The sequence below is a fragment of the Dreissena polymorpha genome, chromosome 16 (assembly GCF_020536995.1).
Source record: "Dreissena polymorpha isolate Duluth1 chromosome 16, UMN_Dpol_1.0, whole genome shotgun sequence".
NCBI classification, from domain to species: domain Eukaryota; kingdom Metazoa; phylum Mollusca; class Bivalvia; order Myida; family Dreissenidae; genus Dreissena; species Dreissena polymorpha.
In genome coordinates this window covers 16,712,737-16,726,745 of record NC_068370.1, presented here as the reverse complement: position 1 = coordinate 16,726,745, position 14,009 = coordinate 16,712,737, and the positions used below count along the sequence as shown (strand labels likewise).

At 32.7% G+C, this 14,009-nt stretch overlaps 1 protein-coding gene across 2 annotated transcripts in view; it reads left to right on the top strand.

Annotated features, from left to right (window-relative positions):
• The first annotated feature begins 6,503 nt into the window (after positions 1–6,503).
• LOC127862123 (FRAS1-related extracellular matrix protein 1-like) overlaps positions 6,504–14,009 on the top strand; it is a 61,252-nt gene continuing 53,746 nt past the window's right edge. Inside the window, exon 1 of one of the 2 annotated variants that reach the window (XM_052401112.1) lies at positions 6,504–6,785. The gene's annotated coding sequence lies outside the window, so the exon portion shown is untranslated. Of the gene's footprint in view, positions 6,923–14,009 lie in introns of both variants that reach the window. The other variant, XM_052401109.1, reaches the window with a different exon arrangement.

The following is a 14,009-nucleotide window of genomic DNA, read 5'->3' as shown; positions in this document are numbered from 1 at the left end:
AGTGTCACGATAAGAGTAAAATCTTTTAATTATCCAACCACAATGTTTGCCGTGCTCGGTCAGCACGTCTGGAAATCGTTTCTGGACGCATGGAAAGGCTGTCCTTATTTACAAGTTTGCTATTTTGAATTCAATTTCGTATCGAAAAGCATTGTATATATGTATATATATATATGGGCGCATATGGAATAAGACCCATTTTCGCATGATGAGGGTCATTAAATATCTCATTGCGAATTGTATATGGCACATTTTAGCACAATGCTTTTCGATACGAAATTGAATTCAAAATAGCAAACTTGTAAATAAGGACAGCCTTTCCATGCGTCCAGAAACGATTTCCAGACGTGCTGACCGAGCACGGCAAACATTGTGGTTGGATAATTAAAAGATTTTACTAAAATCTTAATTATTAAAAGATATATATATATATATATATATATATATATATATATATATATATATATATAGCCCACTCATCCTGCGCATCTCTAAGTCTGGTCAGGAGATACATAATGAGACCATAACACATTGAGTGATTTTATAGCGAACAGCATCGCCTCTGACCACTCTTTGCAAATGCACATGTTGGATTTTAGATACGCTGGCCGAAACGCATAAGACCTATATTCGAATGACTCGGCTATGAACGTGTGATTTAAATGTGTCGAAAGAAAACTGCGTTTAAATCAAATATTAGTATACGATATATTTCGATAGTGAAGAAATATACTCATAATATGGCATGTGAGGACACATATGATGTGCACTCCCGTAGTATAATTTTTATCTACTTACACTAGTGTGGGGTTTGACAATGATAACACACATTTCATGTGGTGAATATGCGACTAACAAGTGAAAAAACAACAACACAATAGTTAAACTTTTGTTTTCAATTTGTTTATTTAGAAACGTAAATTGCAAACTTTATTTCAAAGTAAGCATTTACGCCGACTACCTTTTTAAAAGATATTTCTTGTTATATTTAGTTAATTTTTAATATTCTGTTTTAACGATTATAAAGCACTTTTGAGGTTGTCTATAGTATACCTGCAGTAATTGGCGAAATCATGTTCAACGTTTTATATTAAATTGACAATTGTGAATATAAACAAGCTTAACATTCTACTATTGCGTTGTAAGCACCCGTAAATACAAAAGATCACCGCTATCTGTTGAGAACAAAAGTGTGTGAATGTAAGAGTTTATTTACAGGTCATCGCTGCATCTTCACGACTACCTTATGTGCTGACATGCGTTGAGAACAAAAGAACGTTTCCCAGAAATATCAAATTTAACCCCGCTCTAGAAGCATCAACGATGTTACGAAACAGATATTTTTTGTTATACTTAATTGTTTTTTCTAATCGGTTTTAGCGATTATGAAGCATTTTTGTTGTTGTCTATCGTATCCCTGAAGTTATTGTTGAACTTATGTATGTTCAACGTTTTATAAATTGAGAATATAAACGAGCGTAACCTTATACAATTGCGGTGTTTTCCTGAATCTATTAATAGCCTCAGATTATGAATGACCTGTACTACGTCAGTAAGACGCAGCAGATAGTGGACTATTTTAATCATTCATAAATAATCTCTTCCGCGACACGTATTATACAACTATTGTATATTGATTATTTTCTATATAAGCTCCGTTAAAAAATATTTCATTTAACACGATATTCACATACTGTTTCCATTTGTGAATGAATATAGTTGAAGAAGACAAACCTCTTGCATAAATTATACAACTCTTTCTCGTGCGGATACGGAAGTAGTGGCGGGTGGTAGGCTTTCCGTAGATAACAGCGAACTGATTTAAAATTTTCGTCAACAACATTAGCTGTTCGCTACGCTAATAACTAAAATCTGATTTCATAAATAAGAGAAAATCGTATTCAAGTTTGAATTATGTATATATTTCAATACACTTTCCAAAAGATAAATTTGCTGTTTGATGGCACATATTTAATGTAATTTATCCTTAGAAGATGCACACGTTCAATCACGTCCATGGAGGTTTTAACAACACATCAACATCTCATTTAGATTTGCAGCCGCTACCAGAAAAATTCGTATTTTCGCAGTTGTGAAGTTGATTGGTCATTTATATTAAAATGTTAGAAACGCTGACTATAAATTATATAAAATGAAAATTCTGTAATAGTAAAACAGATACAATAGTAGTATGAAGATTTAATAATATGAAACATACGTACTTGTATAATGTTTATTGACACTAAACTATGTATATTACCGAAGTTTATTTAACATTTTTATCCAAAAATAAAAGTAACTATACAATATTTATTTAAGTATTTATAGTTTAAGTTTGTACAATAAAATTGAATACCTCATATAAATAGAAATATAAAGGTATTATGATGAAAAGTTCTACAAATATTATAAAAACATCAAATATTTTATTTGCAGTATATGGCACACAAACAGAAAATAATTTCTCCTTTACCTGTGTAATAAAATGGAGTTTCTGCGTGTTCAATAGTAAGACAGTTATTAATATACACGATATTAAACGAATATAACGCGATGTACAGGTAGTATGAAAACATCATGTTGTTTATAATACCATTGGTTAATGTATATTGTAAAACATGCGTTTCGGTAATTAATTCCTTTGTCATAACTAATTGTTCTTTGGAAAATATATGTATACTAATTTAAGTTAAGAACATGAAATTGCATTTATTTTATGACAAAAGTATTAGTTCAATTAAGTATGTATAATCATGATAAACTATTGTTATATGGACACGCGAAAAAATATGGTTATTCATTGAGATGGTCTTCCAGGTATATCGTTTGCAAACATTGTTCGTTAATATAGAATAAACACGGTATATGTAATACGCTTATGTTTAATCTCAGTAAAACGTGTGACCATCAGATTTTTTAACTGTAAAACTATGAATATTATATTTGAATTGACACAATACTGTTATATGTTGAACACAAATCAATGAATTGTAATGTAACTTCATCGCTAGTTACTGTAAAGAGTTTTTCAAACTGAACAAACAAAGCCATCAATATAGAATATGTTGTTTTAGCATTTTCAATTAATTGACTCGTTTACTATAATTTTACCCTTTACAACAATTACTATTTGAATATCCCATACTAGTTAACACACCACGTACAAACTATATGTGAATATGCAGATACATAGATCGTGATTAGACTTAAAAATTGTTCCAAGTATCATAATCTTAACAAAAAACTTTTACACATTAAAACATGTGTTTTAATATACATTTAATACAGATTGATGCATATTTACCTCTTCACAAAATGAATTCTTAAACGACTCTCATATCTTAATTATACATTGAAAAGTTAAGAAACGTTTTGTTGAAACATATGCTTTTTCGGCTGCAATAAACACGTTAAATAGCTGAAGCTGCGTGATTACAAATGCTAAGCACTGAGTAACATTTCGAATCCAACCCATTTAAGCATTATAATGAAGCAACACATTTGATAAGTGTTCGATACATTTTGAGTGGTAGACCCTCCGTATATATGAAAATTATTATATTTACAATAAACGTCAATGGTTCCACACATTCAAGCTCTCAAGAACTTAAGCATGCGTGGCTTATGTGTGCACTCTTATAATAATGAAAACCTTTTGTTCAGTAAATAGTACTGTGGTTAATGGTTTTATGGTTTAGGTACGTCTGTGTTTGTCAATTTATTCGTTGAACGCATAATGTGTGGTAGAGTTGTGTTAATACATCCCATTTTCGATGGAATATCATGTAGATTTATCCATTGTTCTTTAGTCCGCCCCTCTGTACGTCCGCCCATCCATGAAACAGTACTTCTTTCCGTCCCTCTTTCCGAAAGTCGTATATTTGTGTATAACGTATTGCTGCTGGAAATTGTAAATGTGTGCAAGTCATTTTTGGGGGGATGGGATGCTTTTGACATGAACGGGGTAATGGTCCCTTAAAAACGCATATGTTTATCTCATTTCGCGCTTTACTTGTAAAAGTTTGCTAATTTTCTGAACGAAATAGTTGGCAGGTTATTTTAAAGATTATACGGGGACTTTCCAACTCCTCTACATGAAACGCAATGAGATCTTTCAAGGAAAAACAGGACAAATGATTGATGACAATAAGTCGTTATATCAGAAAATGAATCATTTAAGTAGAGCGAAAGTGTTTCCTACGTTTTATGAATTCAAACAATACAAGTTTCAATTATATCACAAGTGTGCAAGTAAATGAAGGTTAAATGAATTATTGTTTTAATCTTCGCCATAAATAATTTAGCCAAAAACACTAAATAAGAGTGTTAAATTTTAATTACATTTTTTGCAATTTCCAAAGACTCCGATAATATAATATTTTTTCTTAACTTCAAACGTTCAATATATTGTTATTCATAAATATACATTTTGTCAATAGTTAGTGTATTGTTAAACAGCATAATATAATTTTTAGAACCATATTCGCATGATGTCGCTCATAGTATGCAAACAGTTCTTACACAATTATTAAAAATGGTAGGAATGTAAAGGTCACACACAAATATGTATGCGTAATATCAGAGGTTTTGTTTCCTGAAACAGCTCCAGGAGAGGTACAAGTTCTGGTATAATACATGTTGCCATGTTGCTGGGATTTGTAAAGCATGCTGGAGGATTTCAAACCGTCTGACTTGAACAGTAATCAGATGTTCTGAGAAAAAAACACACATGATTAATGGCAATAAGTCATTACATCTAGAGATAAATTGGTTGGTGAGAGCTAATATTTTACTTTTCCATTTGTAATAAACAACCATGACATTAATTGAACGATTTGAAGTGCACAATTACAAGACGAAATATGAATAACATCTAATAAGATTATGCATGCAAAATAACATTTAATATATGTCGATAATTATTGAGAAGGTAAATTATCGACAACTTTTATCACCGCGTGTTTAATGTAGTAATCAGTATGTTACTATATGTTTCTTAATTATCTATATTTCATGCCAGTATCATCCTGGTTTATCGTATATAATGACTTTAGATGCGTTTAAAATTTATTTTACTACACGGCAGATGCATTTCTGGGAAAAGCTATATAATACAAGCAAACAGAAGCAAAATTTCGACGTTTAGTTTTTTCTGTGATGATAGTTTACCCACGGTCTGTAGAGTTTATAGCATTTATCAAGAACTGTCTTAAGAATGAATCAAGAATTTAGTATGTCTATGTTGCAATATTTTAAAAGAATACTTTTCTGTGTAAATCCATTTCAGAGAACAGATAAGTAACAAGAGTTCCGCGGTCGGAGACATATACCCCCCTCCCCCCCCCCAAAAAAAAACAAACAACAACAAGGCTTTTAACTAGTGACCCCAATGTCGATAAGGATCCTCTACTGTTGAGGGCAAATGTACTTTAAAGTATGGGCCATTCGTTAACGAGATATTAATCGGAAACAATTTTCACACTTATTGTGACAGTGACCTTGACAATTGACCTAGTGACCCCAATTGTGTTGTGGGTTATATAATGCCTAAGGCCAATGAAAATTGGAAGTATCAAGCCAATCGGTCGATTGGTAGATTTGTTCACGAGTTTATGATCGGGAACGATTGTTATACTAATTGTGACAGTGACCAGGACCTTTGACGTAGTGATCCCAATTTCAATAGGGGTCATCTACTGTCCAAGACAAAAGCATTTGGAAAATATCAAGCCAGTCGGACAATTGGTTGACGAGTTAGTAACCGGAAACGATTTTCACACTTATAGTGACAGTAATCTTAACCTTTGACCTAGTGTCACCAATTTCAATAGGGGTCATCTACTGTTCAAGGCCAATGCATATGGGAAGTATCAAGTCAATCGGGCAATATGTTGACGAGTAATTGACTGAAAACTATTTTACATTAGTTCCTTCCATGTTGATTAGTATAATACTCTATACTTTATTAATTGATCTGCAATAAACCCATGATTTATATGAATAAAAATAAAAGATATCTTTGTAAAATACAGAAAAGGCAAACATACGTTGTTATTATTAGATGATCTCCATTTATATTGACAAGTATTGCAGAGAACTGTTTTAATGTAATGATGTCATATATCTCGAAGGTCGTTGATTCGTTTATAATTAAATATCATATCTGTATCACAGTGTGATCATATATGGATAAAGCAAAACTAATAGAAAAAAATGCGATATAAAAAGTCCGAGATAAAAATTGATCACACCCAAACTCCGCGATAAAATGATATGCAATGCAACTAAAGATTTGTGTTTGTGATATTGTTATAATAATTAATTTCATTTTTTCATATTGTTTGTACAGCTTTTACCTACCAACTGGTATTTCCGAGCTATTTATATTTATGTGCAGACAGAAAACATAAATCAACGTCCCTTAACGATTTATTGCATGATAATTAAACTATCAAATTCAATATGCAACGGAGATGCAACCATCTGGTAGAAATAAAGAACCGCGGTTTATCGGTAGTAAAGTGAAGCGAAGAACCTACGAAATTCTCTGCCGCGTTGAACATCGAGCTAGCTGTTAATGAAAGACAGTTAAACAGTTATTCAGTGTCTAGCGATCTTAAAAGAAGGATATCAAAGGGACGGACTGCAGACATATTGGGTGAAAGAGTTATGACTTTTTTTATAATTGACGCGTTTAATGTCTTCGAGCAAAACGTTGCTCAGAGGTAATAGTGTGCGATTATATGTGAGGAACGACTATTAGGAATTGGGATTTAAAATTTCGTGTAAGTAAGAAAAGGGTAAATATTGTCGGTGTTGTGTGTATGCGTATCTTATAAAAAAGAGAATTATTTCGATTGCAGTGTAAACAATAAGGAACTACGGGATTATTTTAAGGATATTCGAGTCATTAATCAAACTGGTAAGAACAATTTACTTATCTTCTAAATGCTGATGTTTAATGTTAAACGTTATGGAAATTATAAACAAAATGCATTATGTTTTGTATTGTAAATAACTCCAAATTTAAAATTATGTCTTTACCTTATTCACTTACGCATAATGCAATTTTTTCATAATTACTTGAAACTGATTTCGAATACCACTATCTAATTAAAATATTTCTAATATAAATTCGGAGGAAGAAATCGAATTTCCAGATTAAATTATTTGCTGTTTTAGTATTAAGGATTTACTCCGAATACCACAAGTTAAGTACACGAGTAGTTTCCAATGTGAATTAAAGCGCACTTTTTAAAATTGTATAAAGAGAATTGACGTTTAAATTGGTTTAAATTTTAATCGGATTTTTTTAATGGAAATCATATAAAAAGATTTTTCAAATGAAATTGATGATATAAATGGAACGATGGTCTTTGTATTCGTCGGGGGTATAGTGAATTCAACATTGACTTGTTTATATGGATGTTCAATAACTATTGAAAGTCTACGCTTTCCATAAACTCAAATAACAACAGTAGCAGGTGTGAAGTGGTTCACATTAAGAAGAGATATTTGACTCGTATGGCGTTGTCCTTCAATTATAATGACTGTTCAAATATAATTTGAAGAACAATCGAACGGTTATGGTTTAAAAAGTGTTTGCGTTGTATGCGAACTGCAAAATTGACAATTCATCGAAATTGATAACCGATTTGATTCAATAAAATCTGTACATATAAATGCAAAAATAAAGATTTACCACCAATACGATGACAATATAATTTAACAGATTTTAATGCATAATTAACGCGATGCGTTTGCGATGTTTATCCTTATCATTGAATATTGATTTCAGATAAGGTTACAAATCGTGTGTTTTTTCAGATTTTTTATAATTTAAAAATATGCGTTTTGTTTTAGTATATCAACGTGTACATGTTAGAATAAATACTTCCAATATAGGGTGCCCCCCGTTGGGAAAAAGCTTGCAGTCATTTCTCAATTGAGAACAATACCTCACATATGTGACCATATAATACCATACATTATATGATCATTTGTCTGACCCGTAATTCGGCTCCTATGAAACCAGATACAAAGTCGTAAAGCCATCTCCCTAAAGAGTTTGATTACTATCAAAAAGATTTATTCCGAGCATATACCTGTCTAAGTCTCTAATCAGATCTGTTGGACGCGTCGAGGTCGCTCTGATAGGGATTCTCGCGGACAATTTATTGCCCTTTTTCTGAACAACCAACAGGAGGTTCAAATTTTTAGTTGAATACTCTTTCTGGAAATATATAAATATGTGTAGATCGCATGCAGATTGCGATTTTATATGAGAAAATTGGGCTTTGCAATCTCATATGGTTATGTCAATACCTCAATCAAGATTGATATGTCCCAAAGTTCTCATAATTTTTTAATCGAACAGAAATAAAGGCCTGTTGGCGTAGGTCATTATTAATTTGAAAAAAAAGATTCTTTTAATGCTTAATACTACTATGTATACTGTATGTGTACTGTGTTATATATCCGTACAAAAGACCATCATCTGTTGAAATATGCTTTTGCGTATGTTTTCATAATTAATTCTCAGTTAATTGTTTTTCATATTATAAATGCGACAAAGTACATACAGGCCACAGTTAATGACTCAACAAATGCCAAAATTGCTAACGCAGGTAACCATTCGCAACACGATGTACATAAATAATAGGTATTAATTGTTATTTTCAAAATGTTTAAAGCAAAGGGCACCATTGAAATTTTCAAAGTCGAACCACATTTATTTTATCATTGTCGAGAATAGTGGCCATCAGAGATAACGATATAGCCCAAAATTATGTTGTGTTCTTTGTGGCGCAATCATAGGAAGAATAACGCGCATAATATATATATCATTAACAAATCATAGACGGGTATAGTATTTTCTTGGAAATATCCTACACGCCATGTACTACGTTACGTTGCCCCTAATTTGCTCATAGAATAACATACCTTGTCATATTCAGCTTGATCAGGACAAACCCTCATAATAAATGGTACTTGGCAAAATGATTAAAAAAAAACAACATTTATCGACATTTACATTTCATAATTACATCTAAATGTAGTACAATAACAAAAATGGCACACTACTAGACAATAAAGGCTATCAATTCATTTTGCAAATTGGGGTAAAACCATTTCGAAGTGTGCGGCGAAAAAATTAATATCAACTTCACTTACCAGTATAACATAAAATCTTCAAACAACCCAATGCATATGGGAGGTATTGAATGATTGCTATCAAGCTTTTGGCACATTTCTAGAACCCGTTCCGCCCTCACCATGTAGTCCCCTCATAATTTTCCGGGAAACAATTTATGCCCAACAATATTGACAAGGAAGATGTTTGCACAACTCTCTAATCATAGTTTACGATCAAAGCCACTTTAGTTACAGCATAGTAAGTGATTTACGTTGAGAGGTTGGTCTTTGCAATACACAGTTCTTGCATGTGAAGTTACTAACTAGAACTCACAGTAAACCGTTTGAGTTCAGAAAGTAGACAAATTTAGTCGTTTTTGTTAAACATTTTATTCATATATAAAAATATACGTGTTACTGTGCTTTTTCGACACGGTTCTTGCCATTTTTTTCGATCTTTGCCTTTGTGTGTGCTATTTGTGTACTTCGAAGTTAATGAGGTCATACTGCGCCTGAAGGTGCATTTTACCCAAGCACTCCTATTTAATTTTCTATATTCATTTAGTAGCAGTTTGTTCATATGGTTTAGATAAAACGTTATTCTTGTGCAATTATATGTAACATAGTTGATCTTATTATATATTGTTGTTTTGCTTCTGCTCTTTGTCGAAGATAGCGATGATATCATCATTGTACACAATTTTTTTTTCTGCAATTCAACGTACAATTTATTTGTTTACTGATCAAGAACGCAACTATATTTTATAAAGCTACCTTTGTATACATGTATATATGTTGGGTGCGTGTGTGCACGGTGTCCCAAGCTTCGATGTCAATGTCATACATTGAGTCAAATTTCTAAGTTTAATATTTACCCTGCAGAGAGACAATATTTCCGATCCACCCCGTGCCTCGATCTTAAATATGGCCAAGGTGCCAAAGGTTTTTTATTAAAAACAACAACAATCTGAATGGCTTCTGTGAAATAGGCTGTGCATGGTACCGATACGCGTCTAGTTATTTTACTTTATTTTTTTTTTGTTTCTTGTATTTGTTTTCGGCATGTTTATCTCCATTTTAAGGGAAAATAAACGCCGCACCTGACATCTGTATAATATTATTGTAAAACTGTTTGATGCTATATTGTAATGTTCTAAAATAACTTTGTTCTCATCGTAAAGGAATTACAGTCTGTGGATTTATCGTATGTCTTTGATTAGGAAGAGTAATAAAGTCAGCAAAATAAGCAATGTTGCAGAGTGTGTACCAAGTTCAAAGTAATAACTTTGAAAATATCGTTTGCTAACTTGTTGATGAATCTATAAGCGACTGCATAATTATACACACTCGCACTTCCCCGACGATTTTTCAAGATTCGTGTAATTGTGAGACTGGTTCGTTATGCAAATGCTGGTCAATAAACGGAAATATGATACATTTAATGTTGTTAATGAAGGCATAAAACCGCCGTTAGTGAATTAAATGATCTCATTAAAAATAGAAACCGGTAATTGAGTTCACTTCGTTGGGGATACAAAAGTACGCAAAGGAATCTGCGATTGTATTTAAAACACCGGTTAAAACGAAACTGTTTGCTGTAAGGTTTAAATATGACTTTATTATAATGACACTTTCTGCTCGTATGACTTAATTATCTTCTTGCTTGTTATCAGTGGGATATAAAAACTTACACTTATCAAAACAGCATGTTTAATTGTTCGTGCATATTCGTTATACTTATTTCAACGAAACAAGCTATTTGAAAAATAAGCGGCTGGACAAAAATCACATTCCTGAGGGCATCAATTTGCTGAGCCCCCTTCGGTCAGTTATGTCGGTCATTCACTTTCTAATCCCCTTGAGCGAGAGGCTCTATCGCAAGGAGGATTATGGTATCAGCTGCAAGTGATAAACAGGGCTTAACTTTGGTCCATGATTGATTTACACGTTTTGCCGCTCGCTGGCTGATCATCGTTTGTTAATAAGGCAATACATAATGTCGAAATGTTAAGCGTTTTTTGATTTGACAATAAAATATGTCAGACAAATCGAGACTTTAAAAATGAATACTTGTTATTCAACTGCAAACGTTAGTATTTAGTATCGAAAAGATCAGCATATATTCACAATTTTTACCATTTCCTTTGTACTGCAAATGCCAATATCAGAATACTGTGAACGCAAAATAGGTTTAATCATCAACATTTGTAAATATTCCCAACAGTATGTCGTTGTTGTATCTATAAACAAATACTTTCACAATTTCTTGAATCTGTATATATGTTCTTTAAATGTCATGAATAATGCATAAATGGAATACAATGCGATACTTATTTATCAAATTTAAATCAAGTGCGACCTTTCTTCAGATGGGGGCAATGTGAGGGTGTACTACTGTACACAAAGTAATACTTCAGCCGCACTAACTGAGAAAAGTCCTTCTTGTGACATACGGTTAGGAACACATGTGTGCTACACAAAACTAATGTAAAAGACAAGCACAAAACAAATCCACACAGATGAATGAAACTGAAATCACCACCTTAGAGCCGTCACGGCAAAGCTGGTTTTCACTAAGCACAGTAAATGAATAAGTATACATTAAATGCACGAGGTAATTACTTACACACAACTCATTTTCAAAACACAATTAAATATTAAAGGGGCCTTTTCACAGATTTTGGCATTTTTTAACTTATTCATTAAATGCTTTATATCGATAAATGTAAACATTGGATCGTAAAAGCTCCAGTAAAAAATCAAGAATAAAATTAAAAAAAGGAAAAGAACATTGCCCGGACTAGGTTTCGAACCAGTGACCCCTGGAGTCCTGCCAGAGTCCATGAAGTAAAAACGCTTTAGCCTACTGAGCTATTCCGCCGAGTACATATGCTTGAAGTATTTTATACCTTATATAAGCAATCTTCGTAGTTTCACAAAATTTAACGACAAAAACAGAACTCTCCAAATTATTCAATCGTTTCGCGTTGCAACGCTTTATAATTTTTAGGTTTTAAAATCGTCAAAAGATGCATATAATGGCTATATTAGACCATGGTAAATGTTCAGTATTACTGTTTCCTCACAAATATCATAACTAAAACGAAAATTTGCAAATCTGAAACAACTTTTTTCAATTTTGTCAATTTACCAAAGCGTGAAAAGATCCCTTTAAGTGATATATTTTGTTGCTGAAATGTGCGATCCTTAACTTGTCCATCTCGTGTGTAGCAGAAATACATCAAACTCGTACCTACATGAAACCCTCTCAACCAACTCTGTTTGTGGCATTAAGATGATGTAGTTGCACTATATGGAATGCTGTTGAAATTTGAATGTGCCTACGACTATTACCATATCGTGACACGCGAAAGAAGGGTACTTAAATGTCGCGTAATAGAGCCATTTAGTGTCTCAAATCGCATCGTTTCAATGGCTCTTTTTTCCTTACCGCGATACAGTATACCAAGTTATTCGTTAAATGAAGCAAGGGTTTCTAGTTATTCAGTTTACATGCGATTTCGCCTGCTTGACGCAACGATGTAACATTTGCTTTTAATTCATTCATATTTCTTACACCGACGCGGGTAAGCTTTTTTTAATCTTCGTATAGAAAAACGGAGGCGAAATATAATGTAACAAGGCAAAAGTTAATGGAATTAAACCGTTCATGTCGTTATTTGATTGTTAATGTAAAACTGTGTTAACACTGGTCGTATTTTATAAGACTGTTCTTGGTTTTGAGAGTGACGTTTGAACAATTATTTTGAGTTACATTACACATTATGTTAAAACAACTATATATCGAACTATTTTAGATGTTCTTTTTTCCTTGTTTGATACTTGTAACAAGCATGTATTCAAACCAAATCATTTTTATCATTGTTTACTTACCTAAACACAGTTATCTTTGAAGACAACAACTTCTTTTACTTTTTAGAAAATGTCATTGATTATAAAAATGGCGTTTGATAACCCCTGAAAAAAACTTTATAGGAGCATTAACCAAACATCTATAAACATCTAACAGATCTTGTATAGCGTTACGGATAAATGGCAGTAGAAATCTCATTATTTTCTGCTATTCATACATAGGGTTTTCGCAGATCATATCATTCTACCCTCCACATGAACGATCATAATAACAAGATATTCTTCAAAATGCACTTTGTGTACTAAATTGTATCAGTGACGGCGGCGTCTGTTTTGTTCCTTAAATGATTATATCTTTTGGTATATCTATAAAACTGGCGCTTTCACCTTCTCGGATGGTCCAGAATGGCAATGCACAAAGAGAGGTCGTCGCTGCTATCTTATGGAATGTCGTCGGTGTACTCAAAACAAGCTAGTTTTTGGCAGCGCACGGGGTCTTCCATTTCAACTATGCCGCAAACTGAGTGACCATTGATTAGTGTACCACTTACAGTTTCAACGCTGCTGATATTTCAAAGTAAATAAACGTTTCATTTTGGGAAAATAATTCGATTTTACTCCTTAAACGATAATTATATTTGAGTCCATTTTACAAAGGTCACTTAAAGCGAATATAAATAAAGGGTGTTTTTGTAAATGAATTCAAGTAACATTAGAAATACAATAACACGCTTAGTATGTGCTATTTACGGTTGAATTTACAAACACCGGTGTAAATATTCGGCAACAGATGTTGCAAATTGCCACTTAGGAAAGTACAACAAATAGCTATGGTGTTGAGTTAACGCATTTAACTGTCAAACACTCAACGCTGTAAACTGATTTCTGCGGCGCCTGTTTTTCAAATGCATGTAAACGTTTCACACATTTGTCTTACTTGACGTAAAGAGATTATTATTTTCGTGTTTTTCTTATTACGCAACTATAACAGTTATGTGGTC